The sequence below is a fragment of the Diabrotica virgifera genome, chromosome 8 (genome assembly GCF_917563875.1).
Source record: "Diabrotica virgifera virgifera chromosome 8, PGI_DIABVI_V3a".
In the NCBI taxonomy this organism is placed as follows: domain Eukaryota; kingdom Metazoa; phylum Arthropoda; class Insecta; order Coleoptera; family Chrysomelidae; genus Diabrotica; species Diabrotica virgifera.
This window is the reverse complement of record NC_065450.1, coordinates 212,142,866-212,159,627: the sequence shown is the minus strand read 5'-3', so window position 1 is coordinate 212,159,627 and position 16,762 is coordinate 212,142,866. Positions and strand designations below refer to the sequence as shown.

The window sequence follows — 16,762 nt, the reverse complement described above, 5'->3', positions numbered from 1 at the left end:
TTTTGTTGTTATCTTGCCAGTCTATGTGAGAGAGCAGAAGGTACTGGGTTCTTTCTGTGGTGGTGGATACACTAATTTCAGGGCTTTCTTATGGAGTTTTTGGTTTAAATAAGAAAGCCCTAAAATTAGTGTATCCACCACCACAGAAAGAACCCAGTACCTTCTGCTCTCTCACATATACTGGCAAGATAACAACAAAAATAGCCAGATACATAAAAAAGAAAGGAATAACACCAGCCTTCAGAACTAACAACAACTTAAGTAAATATATTAAGAACAATAAAAGCCGAAAGAGAAAGCCACTACAGAGTGGTGTGTACAAACTAACTTGTGGTGACTGTCCGAAAACTTACATCGGTCAAACTGGCAGAACCTTTGACAAACGGATAGCACAACACAAAAGGGCTTTCAACAATAGAAAAACAGACACTTCTACATACGCACTTCACCTTCTAGATCATAATCATTCTTTCAATGAAGAGTTTCAAATTCTGCATATCCAAAATAAAGGCCTTAAGCTATCTTTTTTAGAATCTATGGAAATTCATAAATTGAAAAATACAGATATAATTCTGAATGACCAACTCGAGACAAACAACTCCCCACTCCTCAACCTCTTCATTTAAAGACTTAAAAAGGCAAACACATTGTAAATTATATCACTTGAGAAAGGCACTCTGCCGAAACAGCTGTAGTCACTTAGTTGTAATAAATTTTGTGGAAGTATAGAAAACAAACGTTTTCAGTGTTTTATTGTTATAGTTGGGATAGTAATTGGGATATAATATTCTAAATATAAAAATAGACAACTTCTGAATGATATTAGTTTATACAATAAAACTAAACAACATAAACAATATTTAAGTAATTTACATAATAAAATACATTCAATTACACCTACATAGATAAATAAACAAACGTTTTTATAGTACACGGCCTTGAAATTGAATTATAATGATCAAATAGGAAGTTATAAGCGAAATCATCACGGGTATTAACCTTTTATTTACATCGAAATATCCAATCACTTGAATTTTCGGTCTGAGCCCTCGAAAAAACTCTGTGAGTAGCTTCAGTTGGGTGAGCATCAGCGGATTTTCTACGTCTTTTTGCAAACTGTAGCAGAGTCTTAAGAGATCTTCGCCAGCTTGTTCTACTCGGTTTGAGAATAGTGCCATCGACACAGAGAAAACCTAAAAATAAGTTATATTAGTTTAATTTAATATATTATATTGAATCTTTTCGGACAGGCTTCATTAACGAGGTAGGTAGTAAATTTATACAAAAGCTTAAAGGGGGAAGCATTTATAAAATTCATGAGAGTAAATTATTATATGTTGGATTCACCCACTTTATTAACCCGCCGTTACACGCGTCTTCTATTGTGACGTGGTTGCACGCGTATGAGCGTCGCCCTCACCTACATAAATTCGACTTATTTCGAGGAAGAATGAATGTCAACATGTATAAATATAAAATGGGTTGTACTCACATATTATAGAAAGTCTCGTAAACCAATTTTTTTTATTAAATTAACAAAAAAAAAGTAAAAATAATATAGATCAAAAGCAAGTTTTCTTAATTTTCAATTTCAGCAAGCCACTGAAGAAATTAACGTTCTTTACGCGAATTCATTTTACTAAAAATACAAATTAAAATTAAAAACTGTTCTGAAGCTATTTCTTTGTGGCATTTATGTAATTATTAACTATTAATATTTTGTATTTTGATAACGACGTCCGAGGTGGAATTCGAAACGTCAATAAAATCAATTTTTCAAGTTAAATTGTGGCTTATTTCCCAAATAGAATAGGTACATTTAAAACTGGGTTCTTAACCAGTGGCGCACCCAGAATTTTCCTCTGGGGGGGGGGGGTGGTTTGCTTGGGCACCGAAAGTTTTTTGTATTATTTGTGAAAGACAAGTTACATTTTCCTACTTTCTTTTATATATATTTCTATAGGCTCTGGGTGGGATTTTAACCCCCAAACCCCCCTCGGTGTGCCACTGTTCCTAACCTAATCCAAACAATAATATTTTAATTAAACCTACCTAAATATTAAATAAAAACCTAAAAGTTTCTTTGAGATAACAGAAACGTGATTTCACTGTGATTGCACGCGCAGTGAGGAATTCCCTCACTTGAAGAGGGATGTCTCTTCTTTCAACTATCACACAGCACACTGGCCGCCTGAAATATTCTATAACTTTTTCATACCCTCTCATAAACCATGCTAAAGGCATTCCTGGGTGCTTAAGGTTATCGTATTAGTTTACACAATTTCATTGGTTATAAACAAATATGGTGAGGGATTTCCTCATAGCGCGTGTAATGGCGGGTTAAGAAATGAAAACGTTACAATGATCATGATCCTAGAAGAAAACTTATACAGCGTGTCTACTTAAGTTGGAAACATATGGGAAACTTTTTTATTATTAATTTAACGAAAAAAGTTATTCTTCATAAAAAGTTACGCATGCTCTAAAACCTAAAATTCAATCATTAGATATCAAATTTTATCAATATTATACGAGGTATGTCAAAAAATATGAATTTCGTTGAAGGGTAAAGTACATTTATTTCTCTGAATATCGAAAATTCTTATTATGGAAAGTTGTTTGGAATTAAAAACTAAGATCAAATATGCAATTACATGCTTCTAATTGAAAAAAAATATTTGACAAATTTTTCTCTATGAATACCCAACATCGTTTTTATTTATTACAAATATGATACTTCATTACAAAATTACAAATATGAACTCTTTTATTATTCATTTTACACAAAAAAGTTATTCTACATAAAAAGCCCTGCATGGTCTAAAAACTAAGATACAACCATTATATATAAACATTTTTTAATTTTATACGTGGTGTGTCAAAAAATATGAATTTCGCTCATGAGTATAGTATGTACCCTTATATTTCACAATATTTCAAATAGAAGGATGTAATCTCATATTGAAACATTGTTTTTAAACAACTTTTTGTAATAATTTTCAATATTATGACAAATAAAGGTACTTTACTCCTGAGTAAAATTCATATTTTTTGACATACCTCGTATAAAATTAATAAAATGTGATATCTGATGATTGCATCTTAGGGCTTAGGATATACAGAGATTTTTATAGAGAATACCTTTTTTCGTAAAAGTAATAATAAAAGAGTTATTTTATGTGTAATAAATAAAAATGAAGTTAAGTATCCATAAATTTGAGAAAAGTTTGGAAATTTTTTCAATAAGAAGCATATAAATGCATATTTGATCTTAGTTTTTAATTCCAAACAACTTTTCATAATAAGAATTTTCGATATTCAGAGAAATAAATGTACTTTACCCTTGAACGAAATTCATATTTTTTGACATACCTCGTATAATATTGATAAAATATGATATTTAATGGTTGAATCTTAGGTTTTAGAGCATGCAGAACTTTTTATGAAGAATAACTTTTTTTCGTAAAATTAATAATAAAAAAGTTTCCCATATGTTTTCAACTTAAGTAGACACGCTGCCTGTATATTGTGATAATTACGTATCTTATGTAACTCTTCAATGATAATAAATCAAGGAATGGTGTCTTAACCTTTTGGAAGATGCACCTCCAATAACACTTAATGAGGTAAGACAAGCCATAAAAAGAATAAGATAAAAAGAAATAAGAGGAATAAAATCAGACTTAAAACATATAGAGCCTATTCAATGGTAGATGCAAGAAATGCGATAGAATTTTCGGGATTACAAACGAGATATGGGTACAAAAATTTAGATAAGAAAATAAAATACTAAAAAAAAACAAACAAGTTTAAAAGGAAAACGAGAAAATGCAAAGAAAGATAATAAGTTTCGAAAGATGATTGGAAATTGTAGATAAATATTATATAGAAATTAATATAGTTATTCAAGATTAGTTTTTCATTACTAATAATTCCCATGAAAAAGCAGTGACAGCTCTGCCACAGAAATATTTGGGAGTAGCATTTTAACAATATTTTTAACGGTCCCACCCAGGTTCGGTAATACTATATTATATATCTATGGTCCCACCGATCAGAGCATTACAACAAATTCAATACAGAATGTTAATGTTGCCATTAATAAAGCATTAATGCCTGGTTGCCCCAATAGATTTTAAGGTTAATACGTGCCTTAGGCTCAGTTTACGAAACATATTGCACCACTGAGTCTTAGATAAATAATTCAGTGGCGGCTCGTACCACTTTAAAAAGGTAGTGCCAGAATTCGGACAGCCGCCAAAATTTTTAGTGACGGGTTTACGATATTGTCAAAAAAGTTATAAAACAACAATTTAAAAAAAATAGGCGCTGATACTTTTACCTTATGTATCTTATGTATATTTATCTGAGGTGCCAAGAAATTGTTCAAAATTTATCAAAACAGTTCCGTAAATTCATTAACAATAAAAAACTCTCAACTTACAACCATTATTTACTGCTACTATTACTTAGCTTGTATTACGATTTAGTCTCTACTTACAAAATTATAAAAATAATACTATTTCATTATTTACACACATGTACAAAGTTGTGTTAATACCACTTTTAAAGTTTACGATACATCCTTCTTGTTTTTTTTTATTGCAAAGTTTTCAATGACTTTATTATTAAAATTATCAATACCATTTACAAAATGCTTTCCTGTAGATAACATACCCAAGTCGTTCTTCTTTCATTGTATTTTTAACCAATGTTTTAATTCGTTTTAACATCGAAAAACAGCGTTCTGCTTCAGATATTGATATATAAATGGTAAATAAAATGCCTAAAAGTTTAATAGTTTCTTCCAATGTTCCTCATTTAATAAAACTCATAGCGGAATAGCCTCAAAAGTAGTACTTAATTCGTCTCACTAATACAGTACTTATAACTCAGTTTTAAACCGAGTTTTGTTTAAAAATGAAAATTGTCTCCATGTTTTATTAAAAAATGATTCGGGGAACCGACGCTTGTAAGCAGAAAACTTCTCCGACATAAATAAATTAGAAGCAACCTTTAAGTCGTTGTCTAATTCGGCGCTAAAATTGACCAGTTCCTTAAATATGCTTCTATTTTGTGAATTTTTTTTCGTCGTGACCTCTTTAAGCTAACTCGAAAGCTCCACAAAACCTTATAAAATTTGTAAAGAAAAACCACCAACAGAGTTTTTTAAGATACTAACCTGATTCACTGTCAATTAATAAATTAAACTTAAGAAATAATTAAAACATTATTTATATTACACCCACGATCATGATGCACTAAAAGTTTAAAAATAATATTATAAATTATAATATTATAAATACAAATATTTTAACAACAGAAAATAGACATAACAAAAGCGACAAGCCAGCACTTAAAGAAACTCAAAATAAATAGATACCCTTGTCCTTGTGCCCAGCACGAGATTCTTATTTAAGGTATACTAAATAGTCCAATATAGCTCTTTCTCTATCACTTATATAGGATGCTCGTAAAATCTTTCTTTTCAGCCGTGCCAGTACCAATTTTGGCTCAAGATTCTCCAGCCGAATAACCTCCGCTGTAAGTGGCAGCGATTGTACTACGCGCACAGTTGCCAGATTTTATATAGTTTATGAAGATAAAAAGAAATACACACAAAAAATTAACAGGCATTAAAAGATTTTAAAAATAAAAATATGCTTCTGCATAGTTGGAAGGTAGTGCCATGGGTCTGCGGCACTACCTCACGGGCCGCTACTGGATTAATTTTCAACTTGCCACAATGGATTGCTACGTGAATTGCATAGATAAAAATCGAAAATTATGGTACAACGTAAGTGAGACTTAAAGCAGCCCTATCTATAAGCTGAGCTGAGCTAAGCTGGAGCTTAAGATTTGTTGGTGCAACCAGGCTGTAATCCCTTCTGTAAAAGTCAAGACTCTAACCTTTAACTCTAAAACAAAGAGATTCTACAAGTTGCTTTGTTTGGATTGTCAGAGTTATTATGTTGTCCAAACTTCACAATGGCTTAAACAAAGAATAACAGCTTTCATGCTGGTAGTAAATATATTAAAAGCAACAAGAGAGAAAACAAACAGCATTTACACAGAGGTGTATATGTATAAAATTACAGGTGGTGACTGCCCAAAAACGTACATCGGACTAACTGGTATAGAACCTTTAATAAACGTACCTATATCAGAACAGAAAAGAGCTTTTAATAATAGAAAAACAGATTCTACGTACGTAGTTCTTTTTCTAGATCATCATCATTCATCAATTTTAAGTTCCCTATATTCAAAATCAAGGTTTTACGCTATCTTCATTAGAATCTATGGAAATTAATAAATGCAAAATACAGATATGTCTGAATTACCAACTTGAGATAAACAGCTCTCCTCTCCTCAACTTATTCAGTTAAAAACTATATATAATAATATTAGAGAGATATACACATATAGTTCTGCCGAAATAGATGTAGTGAATATTAGAGAGATATACACATATAGTTCTGCCGAAATAGATGTAGTGATGTTTAGAAATCAAAATTTTAGTATTTTGTTCTTAGTTATATAACATATAACTAGATAAGAATAAAATACTAAAATTTTGATTTCTAAGCTTACGCAAATATGCAAATTGCATATTTTGCATATAATGCATAAAAAATGCAAAAATGTCAAATTTTGCAGATTTTTATAAAAGTGAGCATAAAGTATAAAGTGCACATAATTTGAAAATTTGGTGTTAACTATATATTTTTATATTCAAACTTACAGATATTATAGCATGAAAATGCCAATATTTAATTTTGTTTTATAATCACTTGGTTTTCAAATTCTTGGTATAGTAACTAATAAAAGACAGCAGCGGCTTATAGTTTTGTCACGTTTTGTCCTGGAATTAAGGGTTTGTGTTTGTCAGTTTATGTCTCTTTTGTTGTAAAATTGGAGGCGTAAACAACGTGTATTTCTAATTGTGAATAATTACACTGGGGAACAATTTGAAACTTAATTTCTGTTGAGTTAGATTTTTTAGCTGTTTTCTATAGAATTAGGTATGCTGGTTTTAAAACTGTTTTTAGTTTTCTTCTATCACGTCACGTTCGTTTTCTATGTAGGTGGGAGGAATGACGCGCTGATAACTGCAACTGGTCTAGACATGCATGTTCTTTTTTAGTTACGTCTGTTATACTCAGTTAATATTGTGGTAAAACGTTGTGTGTCGGTTAGCAGTATTTACTATTTCGTTACTGAAGTGTATAGAACTACTTAGTGTGTTTGAACCGAATCGTTTCCTTATGGCTACCTCTGCTCCTACACGTCGTAAGTGCGAAAATAGGCCACATTCGTTTTGTTATATATGTGGCAGTTTTACCATTCCCAGTCAAAGGACAAACATCAGTACGTTTATCAGACAAGCATATTTTGCCTATTTTAAAGTGAAACTTGGTGATAAAGATAAAGCATGGGCACCTCATAAAGTAAGATATGGCCACTCAATGGGCACCTCAGTTTAAAAAGTTGACGTGATAGACAAAATCTGAGGTTATTCTTAGATTCGGACGCCAAAAATTAGCGAAAAACAAGTGTCAGATCTAACTCAACAAAAAATGTGTTCCCCAGTGTTATTGTTCTTTGAAAATGCCGAAAATAAGCAATGTTTCAACTTGGATAAAACCTTACAACGAGGTATCTATGGATATGGATAAAGTTTATTGCTCATATTGTATGGCAAAACCGTAAGTACATAAGTATTATTTTTTATTTCTATCTATCTATAAGCCAGGTTCCTACAGCCTCTGCCGCTTCTCGCATTTCGACCGCCATCGTTTTCTGTCCATCAATTCGTCTTCTTTGATGGCTCTATCTTTCATGATGTGCCGTATATTTTCTTCCCAGGCAACTGAAGGTCTTCCCTTTCTTCTTCTTTGGTGTGGTATGTAATTCAAAGCTTTCTTTGGCCATCTATCTTCATTCATTCGTTTCACGTGACCATACCACACTAGTTGTCTAGTTTAAATTCTATCTACAATTCTATCTAAAATTTTTTATTTTACTTTAAAAATTTACACGGTGGTACAAACAAAGATTTTAAAATTGGAGATTATGTTTAAGAAAAGTACCGACACAAAACTAGTTCGCAATAAATCGATGTATTTTTTCTTTTTTCAAGCATTTTTAAACTCCTTGCGATAAAAAATAGGATACCTGTTTAAAATTCAAATCATTCAATAGTCTACTGAAAGATCGCTAATATTTTTTTCCAACAATAGCATAGTTTACTTTAATTTTGCTAAAAGTAAAAACATATCATATATTGGACTTAATTAATTAAGTAATTTTAATTTATGCTGACAGTATTTTTTCTTTAGATGTAAACAGAAAAGACCAAAGAGCGTCTTGTAAATATTTGGGGGTTCTTCCTTCTTGCACAGTCATTTCTTGACATTTTCAAGATTACTACATCGATTTTTATTTGATTTAATTTAAATATTTTAATTGTTATGCAAAAACGGTTCATTTTTAGTTTATTTCTACAATCTTAGATTCTAAAAATTGGTACAACTATTTATATTCTTTTTTAGATTTCATCTGAAAAAAATGTCAAATAGATCAGCATGTCAGAACCGCGAAACATTTAGCTAAAAAAGTAAAAACCACATCCGGTGAAAAATATCAACCTATCAACCAAGTGCTTTCAGTCAAGTTCCAAAAAACAAACCGAACAAGAAACTTTTAACGAAGACTTGTGTCGTGCATTAGTATCTTCTAATATACCGCTTTCAAAATTATCTAATGAAAACTTTAGTTCTTTTTTAAAAAAATATTGCAAACAAAACATTCCCAGTGAACGAACTCTAAAGAGAAATAATGTCAATTTTTTATACTCCTCAGTTATCCACAACATAAAAGCCGAAATAGGTAATAATTACTTTTACATATGTGTGGACGACACCACTGACTCGTCAGGAAGATACATTGTGCACTTATTGATTGGTGTACCTAGCGATGAAACCTTTCCAAAATCGTATTTAATTTCCTGTAAGCAAGTGGAAAAAAACAACGCTCTAACAATATCACAGTTTCTACAAGAAGCAATAGCAAACTTTTTTCTTCCTCCTGCTGTGTGTAATGATAAATTATTGATTATTTTATCTGATGCGGCACCATATATGGTGAAATCAGGACAAAATTTAAAAATATTTTATCCAATCTTAATACACATGTCACTTGTTTAGCGCATGGAATAAACAGAGTTGCGGAGGAAGTAATAAATAAATTTCCACTAGTTAACAGTTTAATAGCGACCGTCAAAAAGGTATTCCTGAAATCACCTGTAAGAATACAATGTTACAGAGATATGCTTCCTGCTGTTCCACTGCCACCGCAACCCATTTTAACACGTTGGGGAACATGGTTGGAAGCAGCTAATTCCTATGCTGATCATTTTGTTGATTTAAAAAAAAATAATTAACCTTTTAACGGATGATAGTTGCCAATCTTTATTGGAAGCTAAGCAAGCCTTCCAAAATAACATCCTCCAACAGCAACTGTCATTCATAAAATCAAATTATAGTTTTGTCCAGAAAACTATAACTCAATTAGAATCCTCCAAATTATCATTGTTAGAGAGTACAGTTTTAATAAAAGAATTTGAGTCATTGTGTCAAAACGTTAAAGGTACTATTGGAAAGGAAATTTTTCAAAAATTTAAAGTAACCATGGAAAAAATAGTTGTTACCAGGTTCTTTCTGAAGTGGTTCAAGTACTAGCTGGAACATTTTCCGAACCACTTAATTTAGAACCATCTATTATAGTAAATTTGAAAAATGCCCCAGTTACATCAGTTGATGTCGAAAGAAGGTTTTCTATTTACAAATATATGTATTCAGATAGAAACCATAAGTTTTTATTAGAATATTTTGAACATCATTTGATAATCTATTGTTACCACAATTCAAAATAATATTTATATGTTAAAATAATTGTATATGTTATGTATTTATAATATTGTTAGTATTTTTGTAAATAAAAAAATATTGTAAATATTTTTTATTACGTGCATATTTTCTAGATAAATATGCATATTTTGCATAAAGAATAGAAATATGCTTTATTGTCACTGAAAATTTTTACAATTTTATGGACAAAGCTTACATACAGTCAAAAGAAAAATAATATCAACAACAAATAATAAATAACAACTACAATTTACTAAAATTAGATAAATCGTCAATATACAGTAAATATGATATAAAACCAAAGACAAAAACAATTAATTGCAAAATTTATATAAATTGCAAATTGAACATAAAATACAACATTAGGAATTGACAGTTTAAGCTACTGCGTATGAAACCCAATTTTCTTAGTTATTCATTAAGAAATTCTTCTATTGAATAATAATGGTCTTTTACATAGATAGGCTTTTGTCATTTTACGGAACTTTGGGAAAGATGTTGCATGTTGCAGATTTAAGTTGTAAAGGGAGATGGTTGTAAAGTTTTTTTGCGGAATATAATATAGATTTCTTTCAATCAAAAACTCAAAGACGGATTCACTAAACAAAAAGTCATATTTTGTTACCAGAGAAAAATCATTATTTCTAGAGAGAATTAGGGTGCCTCCATGAGCCGAACTTGGACGATCATACCTGGCAATTGTGGTATATTTTTCTACAAAAAAAGGCTCGTTGACTTCAAGCCAGTGCTCCGTAATCGGAACTATCGGGGGAAATCCTAATTCCTCCAGAAACAAAAATAATTCGTCAGTTTTATTTCTTATAGAACGAATATTAATCAGAACCATGCCAAACACTGCATATTTTTGCATAAAATACTGCATATTTATGCGCATATTTCATACTTTTTTATTTGCATATTTGCCTAAGTCTAGTTATGTATTTACCATTTTTAACTCTTTCGCGTATAAACAATTTCTTAAATAAATATTAAAATCTTAAGAACTACTTACAATCTCTAATATTATGTGTGGCATAATATAAGTTGATAACAGCAACAATATTCTTTGCCAATTCTCCTTTAAAGCAAAATGTAACAAAGTATCAGCCAGGTAAAGGGAGTCAGAAATCACCACAAAAAGAAAAACGATGATGTATGATCCAAATATTACATTAAACTTTTGAGATATAGTATAAACATTTTTGTATATGGACTTTAGAATATTCAACTGTCGAAGTAAGCAAGCTATTGGTTTCGTTGAAGGAAATATTCCTTTCACAAATTCTCTGCAGTTATTAAGCATCTCCAGAAGTGCAGCTGTTGTATGAAGTATGCAAACAAGAGCTAACAGAAATTGTAGGGACGAAAGCATCCAGTAAAGCACGCCCAAACGATTAAATATGTCGAAAATACTTTTAAAGTGATAAATAAAAAACAAATTGACAATAGTTGCTAGTATAGCTAGAGTAATGTACAGTCTAAAGTATACAGTACTTTTATCTGTATTACAGAATAAATTCAATTTTTCAGTCTTGAGTCCTTCAAATGTTTCAAACAGAACAAACCACTCTTCAGAGTTGTTATAGATGCCATAAAATCCAATCAAATTAAAAATCCTTGTTGTGAAGATGGACAGAGCCAACATTAATTCTTTTAGCTGTACTTTCCTGTATGTTATTACAGCTGTAACTATTAAATCACAAAAGTAAATCATAGTGTAAATAATATGTTGTAAATTAAATAATTTATTATCTTTTGCCCAAGGAAATATTCCTAGTAGTCCACCTGTCTTGAAATAAAATTGTAAAAACACTCGTTCGTTGGCGACCATTTTGTTCTTTCTGTACGTTTTTAATAATAGTAAGCACTTCCTTCATTAATTTGATTAAAATACACACGTTTCTGTATGTACATATGAATGCATAAAAACAAAATTTAATTATAATATATTCATTAAAAATTACTTCAATGATTGCATTGTCCGTAAGTACCGAAGCAATAATTACAAAACGATACAATTTGATCTGACTGACGACTATAATGTTCCATAAAGTAATGATGTAATCAAATAATAATTATCATCATTATCAATCAGTTCTGCTTTGTCCATTGTTTAATCTTCTTCTAAAGGTGCACATCTTCTAGTGATGTTGGCGACCATATTGACCCATCTTATTCTATTAACTATTGTGAATAGTTATTCTATTCACTATTGTCAATCTGTACTGGAACCAAAAAGCAAAGGTTAAAATCGAAAATGTCGAAACTGAAAACATAGAAATTAAAAAAGGTGTTAGACAGGGTTGCGTATTGTCTCCATTGTTATTCAATCTGTACAGCGAAGCTATTTTGGTATATCAATAAACGGGAAAATCTCGAACAACATAAGATTCGCAGACGACACTTCAGTTAACATATGGTGTAATCGCATTAGGTCGGGAGTAAAATCTTGAATAATGATATCAATAGGATTTTTCGCGCCAGTAATATTGCTAATAAGAAGGTTCAGTTGGTCATAATTGAGGACAAAAGGGGGCGAACGATTTTGGATAAAATTTTTGACAGATTCAATGTCATATGATTTTGATGATTTCGATGTTACATGCTCCTCGTCGCTTTTAATCTTCTTGACTTTAGGTTTAGATGTAGGTACAGTAAAGGGTTTTTCTGTATGACTTGTTTCTGGAGAAGTGAGAACCTCGCTGATACTACGTTTCGACTGAAGGTCGACATTAATGGCTATGGATGTGTCCATGGTGCTATCTTCTTGACTTTCTTCTATATTAGGATTGTTTAGATTATTTGCTGAGCTTTCTTCGATAGGAATTTGTTCGTGAGATAGAATTGTAGCTGTAGGTTGAGGCATAGTTTCGGGTAAGGAAGAAGAGATCGGTTGACTGTTATTTGAATTTGCTAGTGATTCCATTTTATCGGGACAGTTTGTGGCGATGTGTCCAGCCTTTTTACAGTTATAACAGGCCATAGTTTCTAAGAAAATTCGATATGTTGTATTATCGAAGTCTAAAAGGAATGAGTCGGGTAAGGAGATATTGTGAGGACTAACGTAAATTTGTCTTCTGAAGCTCAAAATATGATTGTATTCAGGAAGATTAGAACTGATTTTTAGGAAGGTGACTGGGGAGAGAAGATTAAGTCCTATTTTTTGTAAATAATCAGTTAACAAACTGTGTGGTATATTGGGACATACGTTTGACAAAACAATACGTTCGGCTGGAGAAATCAGTCTTCTAGCTTGTACAATATTATTCTCGATTTTTATTTGTCCGTGCTTTTGCATAAATTCGTCCACCAGTTGTTTGCTTGAAAGGTACATACATATCCGATTGTTCAACAATCGAGACGAAAATATAATATTTTTTGGTTGAATTAGATTGCCCAACGGAATTACGTAATCTTGCAGCTTCGTATTTTCTAAGGCGCTGAAGACAATCGCTTGCAGTTTCGACGGAAAAGAAGAAGTTGCTAATGAATAGGTTTTATTGGTATTTGTCTGCAGTTGTTGTATATGTTGCGAGTCAGAGAGACTCTGAATGTTAGGTTCCATTTTTAAATTTAACACGAGACATGTGTTCAAAACTAATACGGACCTGACCAGTAATTAAGCATGTAATTAAACCAGTAACATAACTGGAATAAATTGTAGCTTATATCGTACCTTATTGATGTTATTAAATAAGAATTAGCCAAAACTGGTTTACCACGTTATGTTAAACAAAAATAATACGATGGTTAATACACTTACTGGTATCTAATAAACTTGTCACTGAACTATTTATAAATAAACTATTACTTTTTCTGCACAAAATTTGCCACTTTTTTTGTTGAGACCAGAAATAAACACACCTTTCGTTAGGTCATTCAGGGCCGTACTCATTTGTTTATCTTATAATGAATATAACAGCTTTATATATTTTATCTACATTCAAAACAACCCTGTATTTATAATTGGGTTCTGGGTTGCCCAACTACATATATAGGTGTTGATTAATCAAAATAAAATTAAATTAAAATTAAATATCATTAAATAAAATGAAACAAAAATAATAAATCAATTAAAAAAAAATAATAAAATTAAATAAAATGAAACAAAATAAAATAAAGAAAAATAAATAAAATACTTAAATTAAATAAAATTAAATAAAATTAAACAAAATTAATTAAAATTAAATAAAATTTTATAATTTGCTTCTTGTTCTTATCGTGTGCTCAGAACTTTTCTTCTGCTTGCCGTTCGTCAAAAAAGTTCGGTTTAGGGATATTTCTTGAAAATTTCGAAAAATTAAAAAATTCATATTTTGCCCAATTTAAGTCCAAAAGTTAAACAGTTGCACCTTTCTTCGATGAAATTTGTTGCTCATTCTTCTTCTGTTCTCAGAATATTTCTACGCCTTAAGATATTGTAATTCGGACACGGATTGCGCTAGAAAAAAATTTTTAGTAGGGTTCTGCTCGGTAATTTCGTATTTTTCATGTGATTATTGTGAGAGTTATGGCGTCACGGGTAACCCCTTTATGAGATACGGGTATGAAATATAGATAACAACCCACTCCCAGTCCGGTCGAATACAACTGCCAAATTTCATAAAAATTGGTCAAGTCGTTTCGGAGAAGTATGGCAACAAACATTGTAAAAAGAGTATTTTATACATGTAGATGTAAAATCTTTGGTGGCTACTAAAATGACTATTTAAAACTATATAAACCTTCTCTGAATTTCTATAAATATTTCAACATCAAAATTAGCCAAATCGGTCCAGCCATTCTCGAGTTTTAGCGAGACACACGAATAGCAATTGATTTTTATATATATGATAGACATTGGTGATGATTGTAGATGTAGTAACAGTGATGTACAATGTAAAATACACGATACTTTTAGCAGTGTTGCATAAAAAGTGCATTTTTATAGTCCTGATTTCTTCAACAGCTTGGTAAAGGACACAGCATTCTTCAGACTTATTAAAGATGCCATAAAAATATAGAGAGAAGGAAAAACGATCTACTAAAACTATATACTAAGGTCACCAGATGGAAGACATAAACTGAAAGACCAAGGGGAGGAGGACATAGATAGAGATGAAAGGACCAGGTCATGAGAGATATGAAAATTCTGAAAGGGAGAAACTGGAGGAACTTATGCTCAGATCGAAATAAATGGAAGAAAAGTGTAACAAAAGTTAAGACATATAACAAAATTGGACAATGCACAAGAACATTGGAATCAAAAAGCTCTTTGAAGAAAGTTTGAGGTAGACATGGTTTTCGTAAACGATAGTTGGCGTGGCTAAGAATCATCAGAAAAATTTTGCAAAGGTTATCGCCAACTGTGGTTAGACGGAAGCACTTGAAGACAAAGCGAGGACCACATCTAAAATTTTCTTTATCCAGGCAACCAAACGACGTTTTTATAACGTAGATAACACGTCATAAAAATGACCAATTGACGTGTTTCTATGACGTAGTATCGACGTTGAAAATCACGTGTATTTGTCTTATCGATTTGACGTCATAATTGTGACGATTTTAAAACGTCTAAAAGGTGACGTCTTTTATACGTCGGTAATATTCACGTCTTTAATACTTTCAAAAAGTGACCTCTTTCAGATGTTTCAAAATAGGTAGTATAAAAAATAGGTAACATGAAACCTATAGGTCTACGTCTCATGTGTCGATGAAGATATACTACTATTTGTTTAAGATCGCTTGTGCATTAGAAGTAATCTAACATTGATTCTGCATGATTGTACCAGCCCTCGCATTATAGAATTTTCACTATTTATATAAGTATACCTACTTACTGTGTCAAAACTGAAAAAACATACAAAGTAATAAATAATTTATTAACAAATTACTCGATAAAAGTCGATAACACATAATTAGTTCATTAACAGAAAATAAACATAACCTCAAACAGTTGTCAAGAAGAATACTGCATTAAACTAACTCACTGAGCAAAAACGAATACAAATCTCTTAATTAACACGTTTCTTCAACTAAATATCTAAATGAAAAGTCTTATTTTATCACACAAGACACAAACCACGTAAACAATAAATGAGAAATTTCTTATGAAAATTATTTAACGAAATTGTTTGGAGTAATACAAACAAGCTCCTCCCAATTTTGTGACGTCAGACTTAAACTGTCTGGAAAGAAAACGTTTTTTAAACGTTACTTTAACGTCATTAATCTTACGTATTTAAAGTCACCTACAAAAGACGTCTATATGACGTAATTTTCAAATACGTGAATATATTCAACCAAAACTGACGTTTCCTCGACGTTATATGACGTCAGTTGGTTGCCTGGGGGGTTAGAGAAGAAGTCCTGAATATATAAAAAATATTGTAAGAACTTACAAACTCCAACACTATATATGGTATAACATATGTTAACAATAACCAATAACAACCACACCCTTTCCTTATTCTCCCTTACAGCAAAGTGTAACAGACGATCAACCAGATAAAGTATGTCACAGATTGACAACAAAAGGAATAGTAGAATGTAAGCTCCAAATAGAATATTAATCTTTTCAGATATCGTATAAATATGCTTAAACATGATTTTAGCAATATTCAATTGCTGGAGTAAAGAAGATTTTGCTTTTTTTGAAAGAAATATTCGTTTTGTAAAGTCGATACAGTTTTTAACCATCTCCTGTAATGCAGTTGTTGTCTGTAGAATGCAAAAAATAACTAACAAGAATTGTAACGACGCAAGCATCCAGTAAAGATGGCACAGGAAATCCAGTATCGTAAAGGCAGGTATAAAGTTATAAATAAAATACACATTAGAGATGATTGCAGATG

At 31.1% G+C, this 16,762-nt stretch overlaps 1 long non-coding RNA gene across 1 annotated transcript; it reads right to left on the bottom strand.

The window, feature by feature from the left end:
* Positions 1 to 810: 810 nt before the first annotated feature.
* On the bottom strand, positions 811 to 13,798 carry LOC114331775 (uncharacterized). The gene is made up of 2 exons (XR_003652706.2): positions 13,693 to 13,798; positions 811 to 1,193 (listed from the first exon to the last, which is right to left on the bottom strand). It is a non-coding gene; the product is annotated as an uncharacterized LOC114331775 (long non-coding RNA).
* Positions 13,799 to 16,762: the final 2,964 nt, after the last annotated feature.